This window comes from Alosa pseudoharengus, unplaced genomic scaffold, assembly GCF_046254945.1.
Source record: "Alosa pseudoharengus isolate Yale_2024_CS ecotype anadromous, Long Island Sound unplaced genomic scaffold, YU_APseudo_1.1 YU_APseudo_1.1_scf_6, whole genome shotgun sequence".
Classification (NCBI taxonomy): Eukaryota; Metazoa; Chordata; class Actinopteri; order Clupeiformes; family Clupeidae; genus Alosa; species Alosa pseudoharengus.
In genome coordinates this window covers 21,604,132-21,622,877 of record NW_027468848.1, presented here as the reverse complement: position 1 = coordinate 21,622,877, position 18,746 = coordinate 21,604,132, and positions in this window count along the sequence as shown.

Below are 18,746 nucleotides of genomic sequence, written 5' to 3'. Positions count from 1 at the left end.
AAGCGGTGTTTTAGGTGTAACACATTTTTTTTCTTCAGTACTGTATAAACATAGCCATACACAAGTTGTGTAGGGAACAAAAATGTTGATGGTTGATCTCTAATCTTGGGAAGGGAATGTTTAGTTTTTTTTCAGATATAATGTGAGTGCACTGCACTTCTTTCTTGTCAGCGATTACTATACTAGCTGTTCCTCTGGAAAATGGATCAGAATCATCCAAATAAAAGCACAGAGGTCTCGGGGTGACAGGGGATAAAAGCGTTGTTTCAAATGGATTTAAGCACTACAAAGAAAAAAAAGATGGGGGGAAAGCTTTTTTATTCACTTGAGGGAGACAGGTATTTACAGCCATACATGGTGAGAAGATGAAGGCATAATAAGTATAAGTAGGCCTATATAATGCTCTTTTGATCCCATGAGGGAAATTTGGTCTCTGCATTTATCCCAATCCGTAAATTAGTGAAACATACTCAGCACACACTAATCCGGGCGCAGTGAGCTGCCTGCAAGAACAGTGGCGCTCAGGGAGCAGTGAGGGATTAGGTGCCTTGCTCAAGGGCACTTCAGCCATGCCTACTGGTTGGGGTTCGAACTGGCAACCCTCCGGTTACAAGTCAGAAGCGCTAACCAGTAGGCCACAGCTGCCCCAATGATGAATGTAATGATGAATGTAGTTAACACAATGTATCAATACACATGACTGATCTTTGCTTTTCATGCAGAAATTGATAGGTTAAGTTATGGTTACTTTAGGTTTCTTTCCATAATTGTTTTTCCTATTCAGTCACCTCTTTAAATTATTTATGTGTGAATGTAGGTCCCTTCTCCCAAATCCCTTCTAAGTAAGTATAAGTATAAGTATACTCTTTTGATCCCGCATGGGAAATTTGATCTCTGCATTTATCCCAATCCATGAATTAGTGAAACACACTCACTGAGTGACTTGAGTGACTTGCTCAAGGGGACTTCAGCCGTGCTTACTGGTCGGGGTTCGAAGCAGCAACCCTCCGGTTACAAGTCCGAAGCACTAAACAGAAGGCCACAGCTGCCCCAACAAGGCAATTCTCAAGGATTTGGCTGGTTATGTTGCTGATGGGATCATACATGGCCACAGCAAAGAAGTGCATTGACTGAAGAATTTGTTGGTGCCCATATCAAGGGGCTTTCGTTTTGTTTGGTTCTGTTGCTGCTCGGATTCTAGACAGCCACAGCAAAAAAGATGATTGACTGAAAAATTTGTTGGTATTTGTGGGTGCCTGCATCAAGGAATATGTCTGGTTTTGTTGCGTATCTTATCATAAACAGCCACAAAAACAAAGAGGAATGACCAAATAATTTGTTGGTAGACAACCCATCATGAGTGTGAAGGGTTTGGGTCTTGGACGCCAGACACTACTGCTGAGCTTTCTGGAGGTGTTATGGGCCTAATTCAACAAAGCACATGAGCTCACGAAGACTGCTCTGCGGGTGATGCTGTTTTTGACGCATGAAGGTTGTTTTGTTGGTTATTTTGTTTTTGTTGCTTTGGCTCTTTCAGGCTACTGGCAGCTGTGGTACTGTAGAGGAGGGCCTTTATGGATCCCGGGTACAATATACGGCGTGTTTGTGACTGCCGCCAGACAATTCTGTAGTTGTATCCTGCGTCATGTTGTGTAATGTTAAATAGGTTTGGTTGTTGATTGGGCACTGTGGGAAATCCCTTACCTACAGCACAAGGAATTAACACCTCTCCTGTGTATATCTTAAACTGACTGTCAAAAATAACCATTGAAATGTGAACAAACTGTCATCTCTGTTCATGTTTTGAAGACAGGCTGCTCAGTGGCATACGATACGAGGAAACACTGTCTAACATGCACGCTATGTCCAAGAGCATGGCATACAGCATAAATCTACTCTGCAGTCACACAATAAAGTATTCAGGCATTTGGATGAGCTCACACTGAACAACCTTGTAACAAACACATGACATCACAAGTCCAACAGCACAACAATGAGATATGCTAAAGTTGGCTATTGGCGAAAGTTTAATCTCTTTAAGTAGTTACATAATAGCACAGCCCACCCATTCAATCACTGAATAGGTCCCAGGGAAATAATCACATATATAAGGTCTAATCTAATATCTAGATTAAAAAGGATTACAAAGACACACCTGATCTAGCCATACAATCTGAAACGGGACACAAACAGTGATTCTCTACATCACATTCAATTTCCTGTTGCTGCTGGAAAACAGGATAGGCAATGTCAGTTTCATTCTTTAGGTGCTTTCTCACTGATCCACTTGTTCCCTGTCCACCGGCCAGATATCCACGTGGGCAAAGGCATTGTTGCAGAACCAGACATGTGCTTCTTCAGCAAAATCAAATTGACTTGTTTAAGAGCACTAGAAAACAATGAAAAAAATAAATAAAAAAATACCTAGAGAATAGGACATGCACACAACTGAAATATGAGTACAGAGAACATTGAATAATTGTACAATGGAAATGAATGGTTACATAGTCATCTCCTTTAGAATTCTGTTTAACCCCCATACTTTCTTGAAAGTAGTGGATGATAATAAAGAATTTGAGACATCTATATGCTACTTTGGAATATATTTTTGACATTTTCCCGTATGTTTCACATATGTCACATTGTTAAATCACTGTGGGGAGAAGGAATTCAGTGAATGTTTTTTTAAGTAATTATACACCTCCTCTCCTGGCTGATAACACCTGGATGGGGAGTTTCTCTCTCTTGCACATGGCTCTGTGGTGCACTCACTTCTGATGATGAATCTCCTCTGTACACATCTCAGCTATTAGGGGTCACAGACCTGCATCCTGGAGAAAAGTCAGGTGCAGTGGTTGGGTGCTATACAATGACGAATAGGGAAGCTCAAAGCCTTTTATCCCATACCCTCTCTCTCTTTCTCTCTCTCTCTCTCTCTCTCTCCCTCCCTCCCCATTCTATCCCTCCCTCCGTGATAAGTATGTAGCCAAGCCAAACACTCCAGGCAGACTAAATAGGCCACTTATTGTCTGCTTTAAGCTCAATAATCCCTTTTAAACACCAGTCCAAACACACACACATACACATGCATGCAACAAAAAGGTCACATGTACATGCATATATGAAAGTGTGATGAAGATTATCCCATAGTGTGGTGCCAACACAACTTATATAAAAGTATAGTGTAAGGAATGAGTGTTCTTGAATGAATTGCAGATGAGTGACTTAATGAAATTCATCTGTCATGGCATGAAACTTGCTGTGCAGGTATATAGTTTGACAGAAAAGTCAGAAATGTGCGTCCGATGGATACTGTTGCATGACTGTCATTGGGGTCTGAGCCAGTTACTGAGACAATAATCACCCTGAGTGTTTTCACTATTGCCTCATTACTAATTCATACACCATTCCAAACCAGATCGCTCTTAATTACATACACAATTCCAGTGGTGACCAATGTGAATGCAATTAAATAATTATAAGCTTGCAGGAGCATCCTCAGAGTGTGAGGAAAGAGAAAAGCGTTTTATGAATATAAATTGTAAACAGATTAACATGATGAGGGGATGTGAGAGGAATGCAAGCACGGTAATCACCCAGCCTGAAGGACACCCATTAACAGCCCTCTATAATCAATAGATGAGATTTCAACTCAGACACCTGTTGATCTAAACCTGCTTTTGAATGCATAAAGTATGATAACAACAAATGCATGATAATGCGTTCAGATTCAGACATCACATTCTGTGTGGTAAATAGATGATGTGTGCAGTCATGCATATTCATTTATGTGGCTTCAAATCTAACCTGGTTAAAGGTTCTAACCTGGTTAAATGTTTCTCACACACACACACACACACACACACACACACACACACACACACACACACAGACCAGACATGAAAGAGGTGGTGAAAACAGGGGTCACCTGTATTCATTTCAGCCTCCTTGATTACAAGTGGTGTTAAATAACATTTCAAGTCCTTATGAATATTCAGTGGCATATAAACAACACAAGTAGCAACAACACAATTTTGGCTTAAATATGGCCCATGCCAGATGTCTTAAATCTTACTCATAACACACACTCAACAATATCTAGAAATGTTTACATGTAACTAGATGTACCGCAGAGCGGTACAAAATACGACCGCCGCCCAGTGTGGCACATTTTTTCCACAAAAATAAGTCACACTTGGCAAATTTTGTTCATTTCCTCCTTTGTTCCTGCTTAGCTTCAGTAATTCAGCAAAGTCAGGGTACTGTATCTGCTGGTCTGGCTGTTGGCTAAAAACAAAAGGTGAAAGGCATATGATTCTAACTGTCTCACTGAATTGCATTATGCACACTCAATTCTCACGGGTATCTGCTAGACAACAAGTACCAAAACATGATTAGTTCATAGATTTCACATGTAAAATACATTTTATATAACCCCACCCCCATCTTGCCTGTTCATAATTTTGAGAAATTGTTGAATTGTGTGCATTTGTGCGTGTACATGTTTATGTGTGTGTGTGTGTGTGTGTGTGTGTGTGTGTGTATGCGTGCGTGCATGTGCTTGTGGATGTGCCTGTGTGTGTGCATGTGCATGCATGCATACATCTACTGTGTGTGTATGTGGCATACGTATGATTACTGTGAATGTATGTGTGTGAATATCTGTTTATGCACATGTGTGCATATGGAATTGGTTAACATGACCCCTGGAGGCAAACATACGCAAAAAATTGGTCATCCTAGGCCCTACGGTTCTCAAGATATTCACAGAAAACTCTGTTGGTGTACGGCAGACATGTCAAAGTCATGGCCCGCGGGAATTATCTACGGACCCCGGGATGATATTTGATTAGTATTAGAACCGGCCCGCAGGCCACAGCCGCCGGCTGCTGTTTTGCACGCACCAATTTTCTATTCCCCACAATGCAATGGTAGCCCACGAACTCACTGCGGCGCCGCAAGTGGGCCTCGACTTCATTATTCATCAGTATTCAGTCAGGGCAGATGTCAACTTTCAGCTACCCCCCTCCCCAGTGTTGTGCCTGAGCGTGTTCATTGAACGAAAGTTCATGAACTCGTTCATATTTTGAGCGAACGTGAACTGAACGTACTGTATTACTACTGCCTGATGAACGTTACTGTGAACTCGTTCATTCTGGTGTCTGTGAACGGCACGCTCTTTTAGTTTAACTTCGTTGAATAGGGTGCTAGATTTCTACAGAGCCTTCCACGCGAAAACCCGGCTATGGCAGCATGCAGGTCACCATTTGTCAAACTATGGGCCGCGGTCCGCAATGTGGACAATGGTCTGCAGAGTGAAATTATTCCCGGGCCATCCTCAGATAATTTGCTGCAATTGGTCAAGGAGCCGCGGAGGGAAAAAGAAAGCAAACATTTCTGCAATTAGTAGGAAATACTTGTTAATTTGGTGTCATCAAACATAGAGGCATAGAATTAAGTCGTGGTATGAGCGTTTATTCAATGCATGCGTGTGCACTTTGGTAGCAAAGCTAAGCTTCAACCTATTGGAAGACTATTTAATTATGAAACGACATAGAACGACGTGGATTCATGCAACTTCCATAAAAAACAGAGCACAGACTATATAAAACACTGTTTGGCATTAAGTATCAAAGTCAGCCAAAAGCTATTAATTAGTCTTAGTTAAAGATCTCCAGATCAGTGATTTAAGCATGATCTGATCCGCCATTTACCATTCACAAAAGCTGGTATTGTGTTTCCTAAATCCTTACATTCAGGCATTCAAATGAAATGTAATTAAATAGCATATAAATATTCATTTTTTGCTTTTTAATTTTTAACTAGGTGGCGCTATGCATGAAATAAGTGGAAATGGGATGGGTTGACATGGCCCCTTAAGTCCAACATACAAAAAAAAGGTGGTCCTCCTAGGCCCTACGGTTCTCGAGATATTCACAGAAAACTGTCTCCGGCCACCTACAGGCCAGTTAGGGTACAGTAACATAAATTAATTTATTGTGTGGCCCCCCATGAACGGAATTCCACGAAAATTGCCGTGCATTTAGAGGGTGTCATAATGATCCTACACTTCCAATTTCGTGCAGTTTTGACCATGTTAGGTCACAGATACCTGCTATTACAACACCTCATTTTTACTTTGTTGTTTTTAACTAGGTGGCGCTATACATGACATGAGTGGTTATGGAATGGGTTGACATGGCCCCTTAAGATCAAGATACAAAAAAAAGGTGGTCCTCCTAAACCCTACGGTTCTCGAGATATTCACAGAAAACTGTGTCTGCCCTACCCTCCTTTCGGGGGGTCCAGTCCAGCGGGGGGCTACAGATGAAAACAAAAAATGATGGTTCCATGCTATCCATGTGGGGCTACATGCCCACCAAGTTTTGTGTACCCCAGTCTTTCAGTGTCCGTGTGGCCGTGTAAAAAAGAAAAAGAAATAATCTGACTAAACCTATATGACATGTCATAATAAGGTTTTCTACCATGTAATTAGATAGATAGATAGATAGATAGATAGATAGATAGATACTTTATTGATCCCCAAGGGGAAATTCAAGATTTGAAATTTGTATGTAATTTGAAATGAGGAACTTTAGGGTGATTACTGTCATGTAGGGTAGCTCTGTAAAATTTGTGAAGTGTTTCTACTTGTATTGCCAGCCCTGTTCGGAATGTTTGAGGTCATCTATGAGAGGAGTGTGAATGGGAAGCTGTGGACCAAGAATTCCAGCGTTCGTGAGTGCGGGTTTGCTTCTAGCCTGGGGGTCAGTGCTGGGGAGAGGGTCATATCAAAGTGCAGCAGTCGTGAACGATAAAAGCTATATCAGAAAAGAGGTTGAGAGAGAGTGCTTCTTTAAAGTACAACCTCCTGGAGAAAGCAGGAAATAAAACGAAGCTGAAATCAGGACTGGCAACCTTTGAAGCCGCACTGCACGTTCTCTTAGCTGGTTAAGTGTGTCTTAAAGATTAGCCATGGGATTTTAGAATTAAGAAAGAGAAGAGGTAATAATAAAATCTCAGGAGTGTCCTGCTGAGGCGGAGGAGGAGGGGGGGTTGACAGCGGCTCCATTGTGGTCTCTCCCCCCTCAGTGATGGGAAAATCCACTTTACTTGAGAAACACAACACGGGCACCCCAGAGCCCAGGACCTGCCAACAGGGCACCTGGTGCTCTCGGAATTCCAATGGTGAGAAAAAGGAAAAGAAACAAAAAGAAGAAGAACAAAAAGAAAAAAAAAATTGGTTTGTGGTAATTCGCTTCCATGAAATTAAAGCCAAATAACATAGGATGATGACGTTCTGACGTCCCTGAGACGGTTTATTAGAACAGAGGTGGGTAAAGAAACAATTAAAAAAAAAAAGTACATCACTAACATTTGCCAAAACCATTCTTTCCATCAAATGCCCTCAAGTTGGCAGTGGGCACTAGCATCAATTTATCAGCCATCAGCCAAGACTAGGCAGAGAAAGAAAGAGGGCTTTTGCAAAGTGGAAGTTGGCACTCAATAAAAAACCCGGTAGAGACACTGCAGCTCCTGTCACCTTTTAGGACTGTCGTTACCTCAGCATTAAAAGTGATTTGCGGCAACATATGTGGCAAAGAATCAAAACTGCATTCAGCTGATAAAGATGCCACCGCCGACAGAGCTATGGCACTGCATCTTGAGCAGGTCATTCTCTGGGGCTGCGGCGAGATCCACTCACAGATTTACAGTCTCCATTTTTCCTCCTCTCGCTGTAAATGCTGCCACTGTTCTCCACGCGGCAGGGGAGCAATTTTAATGGGTTCATTTGTCAAGAACTTGCTCTGTATTCTTCAAAATGGTGGCCATTAGCTGTATTTTCTCAGAGAGTAACAGAAGCCCGACTTAGCCCTGCTACCTCAACCAAAGAATTACCAGCTCCATTAGTCCAGGGGTACATGTCAACCTTTCATGCCTGGATTGCTACAAAACTTGGAAAACAGCCAATGTTCTTAGTAGTAATTGAGAGAGACCTGCACTAAGAAAGTTGTAGTTAATGAGACTGTGATATTTTTGGCTCAGTTGTGGTTTTTGTGGTCATTGATTCTGAGAGTCTAGGATTATGTTACAGGGTTGCAGGTACAGTGTACTGAATTTGTCCATACATGTAAAATGTTACTTTATCCTAAGTAATGGATTCATATGTGCGTTGAGAAAGTGATAATGAATAAAAAATAAAAAAAAATTGGTGGATTGAGTTTTTGGTATTAAATCTTTATAGCACACTGCTGGGTTGCAACTGAGGTGAGTAATCTGTTTCTCTATAGAGAAATGGAATGGAGAATCCTCAGTCTCCGCTGGTGTATATCCACCCAAATAGCCTTGTAATAGCACCTGGCATGACTGTGCATTGTCATAGTCTTTGCACAAAAAGAGGGCTAAACTCAAACAAAGCCAAGATTTACAAAAAATGCAAAACCAATTTGGCATTCCAGATTCAGTTATGTGCAGTGACAGGGTTTTAATCTATGCTGCACAGGCAATGGACATGGATAATCATAGTCTATCACAGTCAAATCCAATAAAAATCTGATATGCTTGTAAAAGTTACTCGAGGATAAGTGTATTACCCTTTGGGGAATGGATTGTGGATGATAGGGAGATGGATAGTGGAAATGTATGAGCATTTCACAAACACATGATCGAGAGACGAGACAGTGCTGCTCTGTCAGCATCCATTTCATTTGAGTGTGTGGAAATCACCCAGAATATTATATTGTTTCTTCACCAGAGATGTTGATTTTTCACATGACGGCGTTTTGACAGCACACAGTATTAAAGGGGTATTAAAAAAACAGTGTAGAACAGCTTGAAGACACAACACATGACATATGCTTGATGCCCTCACTGACTGATCAAAGGAGACCCATCTTTTTGTTCACTCACATATATATATATATATATTTTTTCTCAGTTTAGCTGGGAGGAATGTTGTTGAGAGACTCGGCAGAACACACCACTAACATTATGAAACGGAGACGAGGTAAATAATGTGCCTACAGTTAACCATTCTCATCAGCAAACTGTAAGGGGGTCGAGGCGGAATATCAATAAATCATTTAAAAACCATGAGCTACGCACAATGTGGGTGACATTCAGAGGAAGAGTTTGTGCTGTAGAAATTCTGCCTAGTTAATAAATCATTGGAAAGCCTTTGATAGTCTAAATTGATCATTCATTGCCTAAAAACCCTTTAATACCATGTCTATCTCTTTGTATGGGGGAAAGGCCTGTAAAGGACACTGATACCAGAAGGTTAATTAGATCCCTACCGCTCCAAGGTGTTGGGGGGTATAGAGAACAGGAAAACTTCACAAAACAGCCCACAGGCAATTCGCAGAACAACACCACCATCCATGCACCCAGCTCACCATTTTGCACACCAGAGGTCTTTTTGGTGATTCCACTTTGAGTGGTTTAGCTGATGAAAAAGACGAAGGACAACATAATCAACCTGAAAACACAGCTCTTGTCATGTAAGGTGAGAGCCAACATTACTTACAGCAAGCAATTAACTTGTGTGAAAACAGAAATGGAAAATCTATGGACATTGTTGTGTATATAGTATGTAGTAGTGTGTATTTGAAGCATGCGGTACAAAGCGAAAACATTTGGTGCAGAAGACCTGTTTTGTCTACACCATATCAGGCAATATGCATCACAGCATAACTCAGTTCATAAAATATTGACATATTGAAGTGCACCACAAGAGCATGAATGTGAAGATTCACACTGCATAGAATTAATAACAGATTATGAGCATTCCTGAAACAATTTACGACATAAGCATACAAGTTCATGTGTGTGGTTAAACTGGTTTCAGCTGAAATGGGTGTGTGGGGGATCCAATCATCATAATTTAAATTGAACATTTGGAAATGCATTGAACTGTGATTGAGAAATATATATCTCTAATCTACATGCTCCTCCCATCTCAATGTGCTGAGAGGCTGTTGCTCTCTCTGTATCTGTCTCTCTCCCTATGGGTCTTTTACTCAGCAACACAAACACATGCATATGCACACATCACCCCCAACTAACACACACACACACACACACACACACACACACACACACACACACACACACACACACACACACACACACGCAAATGGGTACACTACACATGACACACATGCTCACATAAACACGCAAACACAGACACAACAAAAAGATGATAAGAAATCAGGAAAAGAAATCAGATGTCAGCGACAATGCATGGAAGGCACAAGCATGACGTAATTCCCTAGGGACTGGAGAAGAGTTGACACAATGGAGAGAGAGAGAGCACATCACTGCGTCCTGCCTCCCTCCTCCCTCTTAGTGTGGATCAGCGGGCATTTGATGTGGCAGATGTGATATCTCCTCGACTGGTGTCTCATCCGTCTGCCCTCTCCCCCTCCGCAGGTTCTTCTTTCTCTTTCTTTTTTTCCCTCTCTCCTCCTCTACTCATCTCTCCTCTTAGGTCTCATTCAGCTGACGCCACTGTTTCGGGAAGAGATTTCGAAGCTGAACTGTTTTTGGAGGAGACAGAGAGGACGAAGAGGTCCACATCTAGCACCCTGTGGCACAGACACCCCCCTACACCCAACACACACACACACAACACACACACACACACACACACACACACACACTCACACGCACACACACACACACATACACACACATACACACACACACACACACACACACACACACACACACACACACACACACGCACACACACACACACACACACACACACACAAATACACACACACTCACACACACATACACGCACACACACACACACACACACACACACACACACACACACACACACACACACACACACACACACACACACACACACAACACACACACACTCACACACACATACACGCACACACACACACACACACACACACACACACACACACTCTGCCGTCGTCTCTGGCTCCTTAAGCTTGGGGCCAAAGTGCTGTGTTGTTATCAGAGCTCCACAGAAACCGAGCGCTGACTTAGTCCCAGCCAGCCACTCACCGCCTGACCCCGGGGCACTGGGAGAGGACCCCTCTTGTTCTCGCGCGCCCTGACCAGACTAACGGCACCTGTTACCCCTCACCCTCTGTGCCACCCTTCCTGGCGTGCCATGACTCAGCCTTTACTGCTTATCGGCGGTATCATGTGCCATTTCAGCAGACTCCTCTCTCTCCCCATTCTTCCGCCCCCCACCCACAGACCCTCCTTTGGCTGGCTGTGAAAGCTCACTTGTGTTAAGCCATCCCCATCCACCCTCCAACTCCGGGTTTAGCCTGCCCCAGGCTGCGATTCAGCTAATCTCTCTTATAAATACACAGCTGACAAAAACGGCAAAAGTTGCCATCAAGCATAATCACATTTTCATGTTTACTGGTGCTGCTATTTCCCTACTTGTGAAATTCCACACCCACACACGCTGGAATTGTCTGAAGCAGGGAAATTTGGGGCAAGCACAGAGAGTCAATTCGGGTTAAAAATATCCAGTTAGATATTTCACATGAGTACACAATACATGTTGCCATTTTTGCATGTGAAACTTTATAACCTAATTGAGTAAAATATTTGAAGTTTTGTAAACACTGATTTCCCTATGCATGATTTCATATACCGGTAATATAATGTTTAATTATTCATCTAATGTTCATATAATATCTAATTATTCTTCCATCATTTTATTTTAAAAAGATACATACATAGGGAGGAAATAACCTGCAATGAAGGAAACAAACAGACGACGAACAGCAGTGACAGCTCATCTCCAACAGCTCATTTTCAGTTTTGCCAAATGCTTTGAAGTCTGAGATTTAAAACCCTTTAACTTGGCGAGGTGAACAAAATGACTTCACGTTTCTTAGTGGCAAACACAGATTAACTTCATCGATCACAATCCCCCAGCCTCAAACAGGCTCTTTCTGCCTGTTTAGTCCCAGACAGGCCCGGTGCCCGGAAGGTTAAAGGTAGCTAGATAGGGAGATAAGAGGAGGCTGCTCTGGTGTAGAGTAACAAAGACTTCTTAGTTTCAGCGAGGAAACTGCGGTGAGCAATTTACCCTTAACATTCCTCAGCTCAATAGAGGGTTGTGTGAGCGAACAGAGTCAGACAGTCTGAGCATGAAGCAAAATTAGGAGGCTATAAGCTTGCACCACTATGAGCAAAATACATAAGGCTTTGCTGAAAATTGAAGTTTGAATGCTTGTCAGAAATGCCCTCTTCTCACATGGTTTCCAGATAGACCAAAATGTCCTCAAATGTCTTGAAGGACGTGTTACGTAAATATATTCTCAATGTCACCATAGTGCTCCTCTCACATCATGACAGACATTTCTTTTGCTTCATACCATAACCTCACTTCCAAAAAGGAGGTTATTTTTTTCTGTCTGTCTGCCAAAAGTATTACAAATAAACTACCTGGCCTAGAGTTCTCTGTTCTGAAGGCATTAGATTCTGGAGTGGATCTGAATTACAGGGTGGGTCCACAGATTGTTCCTTTGTTTGATTGTTTAACTTTTATTAAAATCGCAAAATTGAGCGTTTGGCCAGGCCATTTGGCTGAGGTCTGCACCTCTCTGAGTGCTCTTCTAGTTTAAAGTGGATCTTCTCTTCAAAGTACAAATGATTGCATAGATTGTCATGCCACTGCTATAGCCGTGTGTGCCTGAGGCTTGTGTCAGTAAGACGTAGATTACAGACCACCATGGATGAATGAATGACACAGAGCCTGTTGATTCAAGTCAGACAGGAGCTGTGACCGTTGCAGCAGACTTTTTTGACTTTGACGGTCAAACAAAGGACATAAGACACAAAAACAGGCTTTTACTGCCATTGCCAATCACCGCATAGTGGTGGAATACAGCATTCGCTGAGGTACAGACTTAAACGAATGCAGGCTTTCACTCATGCATACAATTCTGGGCAGTTGTCATGTACGTCTTTGTGAGGACTGTCAATGGTTTTAAGAATTTCAGTTGGAATGTTAATGAATGATTGCAAACATTGCTCGAGGCATATAATATCAGGCAATTATTATTTTCTGAAAAAATTCTGATGATTTACAGCAACAAAAAGGTAGGATAAGTTTAATTGGCTTCCCACAAAACTAAATGCAACAAACACATACTTCTCCAGATAAAGGAAATAAAACATATTTGATATAGTGTATACATGTACATAAAAAAATAGTTTGCATCATAGGTAAAACTAGAATAGAGAACAGAAAACACAGATCTATGCTAAGGCCAAATGGAATGTTAACAAAAGTGAAAAATATTTGTGGATTCGCTTAATGGATTCTTTGTTCTACACCCCTCCACCACTAAGTTTCATGAAAATCAAGCTGGTAGTTTTTACATAATCCTGCCGGCAAACAAACAGATAGACAAAGGCATAAACTCCTTGGTGGAGGTAACCAGCAATGGATGACAAATGCCAAAGACAAATGCCAAGGACATTGGATGACAAATGCCAATGCAAATAACCATGACTAGGGTATCATTAGCTGTTTGTGTGCATTACGTCTGTTCAGATTAACAATAATTATCTGCCACACCAGATCACAGGAGAATAGTACTAGGCAAAGGTCAGAGATCGGTCAATGATTTGGTTCATGGACCAGCAAACACAACTGATCACTAGGTTTACTTTGATTTATTGCTGATTAAGATTTGAATCGCATACTGTGTTATTGTTCATTGCACTGCAACTACTCGAAAGGGAAAAGCAGTACAGAGAAACTTTTCACGCAAGCTTGTACATTTTCCGATGTGTCATTTGATTGTCTAAATGAGGGGTTATTTTCACTGTTTGCCTTCACAGCTAATGCTTTGAATCCACGTTTACTATGTATTTTGCAACCAACAGTGGATGCTTTGCAAATTTCACACTTATACACACAGCTAAACAACCGCCATCATCTCTCTCACTGTGTAGATGTGATGCGCTGTGAAAAAAAGGAAAAAGGAAGCGGAAAGAAGCAGGATTTCATGTTTTCTCCTTGTGAGCTGAAGTGAAGTGAGAGTGAAACACACAGTAAGAGAGACAGAGAAAAAGAGAGAGGAAGATGGAAAGAGAGTGAGGGAAGGAGAAACAGCAAGGAAAAGGCAAGGAGAGAAAGAAATAGAGAGAGGGGGGAGTGAGAGGGAGAAAGAGAAGAAAGAGAGAGAAAGAGAGAGAGAAAGAGAGAGCATTTGGAGGGTTGGGTAAGACAGTTGAGCGGTCCTCCATGTGGAGGCAACACAATGTGGTTTAATTAGATTTCGGCGGCAGCCCAAGAGCCCATACTGTAGGAGAGAAGCTCTGCTGATTGTAATCAGTCAGAGTGCTGGACAAATTGGATTACTATTATACAAGAGACAAGTGAGGCTTCCATGCTTTTCATTTATCTTTGAGTTTATTTAATCTAACCATTGTGAAAAGCAGGGTAAATAAATAAATATATACATGGCGTTGGGGAGTGTGTTGTTATTCTTGGACTTTCCAAGGTTTTTGAGAGTCAAGTGTTTCAGCTAACAACATTTGATGGCTGCCTTGCTCAGCTGGGAGCACATTGTCCAGGCTGAATAGGCCAAGCTTTAAAGCATCAGAGTGCCAGTCAACCTTAGCATTAATCTGTGAGAAAACAGCAGACAATGTAAACAATGTTGTGGGCGAACAAAAAGCACTTATGTGATTCGGGCTCGGGAGTTATACCTTGTGGAAGCTCTAAATGTCCTCAAACAATATCAAGGACAAGTCTATTCTGAGATGTCTGACTGTCTGGAAAGTTTAAAAGCATCTTTTTACATATTAAAGCATCCCAACTACATCATCAAATCAATGCAACAAGTGTGGAATTTCATTTCAAAAGTGATACCAGCCACACAGTGTAGACACGATTGAATTTATTTCAGCCATACTAACACCATCACATTGTTACCTGATCAGATGCCAAAAAACAGTGCTTCCATGTAGGGAGGAAGTATATACAGGCGCTGTCCATTCTTTATTGTAATAACATACTCCTGCAACACAATTACACCCACATATTTATTTTTTGTCATACGGCAATCTTCTAACATTATAACCTAAGGTTCCACCAATATCGTGTAGTTACATACAAGGAGAAAAGGACATTTGAAATATGGATAGATTGTCAAAACTGTCAGATAATGCTGATTAATTAAAAGAGAATTGAAAAAGCAGTAATGTGTGGTAATGAAACAGAACCCAGATGCCATGGTAACCTTTATTTTTGGGGTGCACATATGTATGTATGTTGGGGTATATATTCTTATGGTAAGAGGTAAGAATGCTTTATGTCAAAATAGCACAATTGTTATTCACCCCAGAATACATTTAGGAAAAAATACATAGGCAACAGCATATGAGTTTTTAATGTCAACACAAGGAGGGGAGTTATGACTATTAAGATTAGAAAGCAGTCCATCAATCCTCCCCATTATATTGGATAAACACACAATGGAAAAAAACACACACAGCTCATCAAAAAGGGAATGAGGAGCAATCTCATTCTTAATGGGAGCTATAAAGTTTTGTGTGTGTGTGGTATGTGTGTGTGTGTGTGTGTGTGTGTGTGTGGTGTGTGTGTGTGTGTGCGTGCGTGCATGCATACACACATGTGTGTGTGTAATATAGAATCTAAATCTGTATTTTCATCTTGTGTCTCATCGACATCATGCCACGTATGTAATTGCAATCTAATGTGTGCCTGCGTTGCCCCAACAGACAGGGCAAACAAGCAGAGCTCCTCTCTGGCGCGTGGCCTTCTGTTGCCACACCCTGGGGCTCTCCACAGGTAGCGAGGCCCCCTAGAGGCCCCTGTCTATCAGACATGGAGATGGTTAACAGCTTGTTATTGTCTAAGAGGAAAGGAACTCTCTGATGGAGCTGCGCGGTAGCCAGGCAGAGCTTCCTCTTATCTGTGGCGCCCGGTGCTTTGTTGATATGCATTAGGTATGTATGGCTTCTTTGAAAACACTGCTGAAAGGTGACATTTTTTAAACACACTCTTCTGGAAGAACCTTTCCCATTTGTAATTGCCTGTGCCATTCTTTTCTTCATAATAATCAAAACATTGTATGGAAGGAGCAACCTGGAGTGAACTAGAATAATGATGAAAAAAATATATAGAATTTTTGTGAACATAATTTTGTGTCACCAAGGACGGTTTCAATGGTGATAACCATGGTTACATGCATTTATTTTTTCCCAGTCTGCATACTGAAACAAATTGCAATACACTGGCATATATCATGGTGAGTACAGATAATGCATTGTATGTAGAAATGGTGTAACGCCACCTCTCAGTCAAAACATGTAAGTCTCTCTCTCTATCTCTGTGTGTTTGTGTCTATACTGTTGTAGGGGATCATGTATAACTAAAGGATTACTAGCACTATGACTATGTCCTCTCTGGGTGATACCTGTTTATCCCATTAATGGTTTTGGGCTGGAAGGGAAATGCATGCAAACTAAGCATGAAAAATTAGGAAAATATTTTCCTCATACGCCCCCCACCCCCTCCTTGATTGGCCCTGGAGGGTGCTACCTCGTCCAATCAGAAGACATTGGAATTAGAAATAAACCAGCTAATTATTAAAACAGCACAGCACAGCGTTCCCAGAGCATGTTAGAAAACATCAAGGGCCCACTTTAGGTTGAGTGTATGTGTGTGTGTGTATTTGTGTGTGTGTATGTGTATGTGTGTGTATTTGTATGTGTGTGTGTGTGTGTGTACCATGTGCAGATATTTTACATAATATGTATGTGTGTGTTTGACAGACAGAGAAAGAGAGAGACAGAGAGTGGTGAAGAGTATGATATATACAGTAAATTGATTTTATTATTCATATATTGTTAATAATATATGGATATAAATAATATAATTATATTAAACATGGACTTGTTATGTTTTTTATTATATTCATTATAAAATAATGATATTCTGGATTTGTGTGTGTGTGTGTGTGTGTGTATGAGAGAGAGAGAGAGAGAGAGAGGACATTTCTGTAAATTAACAGTTGTTTAGGAGAGATGATCTTTCACCTTTAATCCAAAAGCTATATTGCTCCAGAGACTAACCCTTTAAGCAACTTCAATCAATAGAAGAGAGGAGCTGCTTGCAGCCAGCGAGTTTCAGCGACAGCCCTGAAAATCAATCTGGCCTGTTGCACAGCCAAACTACACCTAATTAAAAGAACCACCAAGACTTACTGGCTGTGGATAACCCTGTTTCATGATAAGCCTTCAGTTGATTCAGAGAGGTCTCAGAGTCTATTTGGCCTCATGTCAAATATTGGAACAACATGTCCGGTTCAACCACCACAGAGCCTGTTCCAAGACCAAGACACACTTTTCTTTTTGTTTTGTTTATGTTATTTTAAAAGATAATGAAAAACTATTACCCTTTTTTTCTCCTGTCAAAAGACATTTCCTGTCTCTTTTCTTTTCCATTCTCGTAACCTTTGTCTGCTCTGGCTCTTGTGAATTTGCCAATTAGTATATTTTTTAATTTTGTTTTGTCTTACAAAGTCAGGAGCTTGTTTGAATCTGTGAAGTGGTGAGGCGCTCTCTGATTGTCTACCAGCTACTAAGGGTGTCACGATTTCGATTTTATTTCGAAATCGATCGAAATTACATCTCAATCTCGAACTTCGAACTTAAAAGTAGAATTGACGATGCAGCCACACCCCCAATGTCACGTCCAGCGTGTATGCCAAGACGCACAAACACACATGCACGTGCTGAACTGCAGCGTCAACACTCCTCTAATTTTAGGCTGCAGCCAGTTAAAATATAGGCCTACACATCAACCTACCTAAATCAAAGCCCCTCTTGCTACTTTGAAATCACCGGTGTGGAAGCAAAGATTGTTAAGGCGGTGGAAGTATTCGTTCATTCACGTCAATTAAAACTAACTTAGCCTACTCAACTTAACAAGTGAAAAGATGGTCTAATTACAGTCCAAAGTTACTTTAAGGCTTAAAATGCATATTTATAAGTACATATTCCATGAACACTAACCTTGGGTCTCTTCGGAGTGTGCTGAAACAATCAAATTAACATTCTGTGTTGTTTCATTTTACTATGTTCACGTCTCTGTTTTAGCCTAAAGTTAGTTCTGTTTACATTACAACCTTGCGGTTGGAACGGTTTCAAAGCGGTTTCAAAATAAAAGCCCCCCGAAAAAGAAAAGGCCAAAAAGAGTAAATAACATATTAGGAATGCATTAATAGTAATATTTTAAAAAGATCGAAAATCGAATCGAATCGTGACTTTAAAATCGAAAATTACATCGAATCAAGGATTTGGAGAATCGTGACACCCCTACAAGCTACTGCATAAAAATGTTTGCTGAAAACTTGCTGAAAAGTGTAAGTCTTCACATGTTGAAGATTTAACCAAAGATAGTAACTGGTAAAAACATAGATTTTTTTTATTTCTGCCTTAAAGTGAAGTGACTGCAAAGTATGCATCTAAGTAGAGAGCAGAAGGGCACAGGGCTTATAAGCTATGTTCATGTCAGAAAGAAACCCTTTGTACACATCAGACTTGCACTGCAATTATCAGATATTTCCATGCCGTTATGCATAAGGCACGCAAATATGCAGAGATGATGTTTTACAATAATTTCTCACTGTTTATTTTTTAAGCAAAGCGTGTGCATGTCTTCTTGAGGACTCCTCATAACATGAAATGTGACT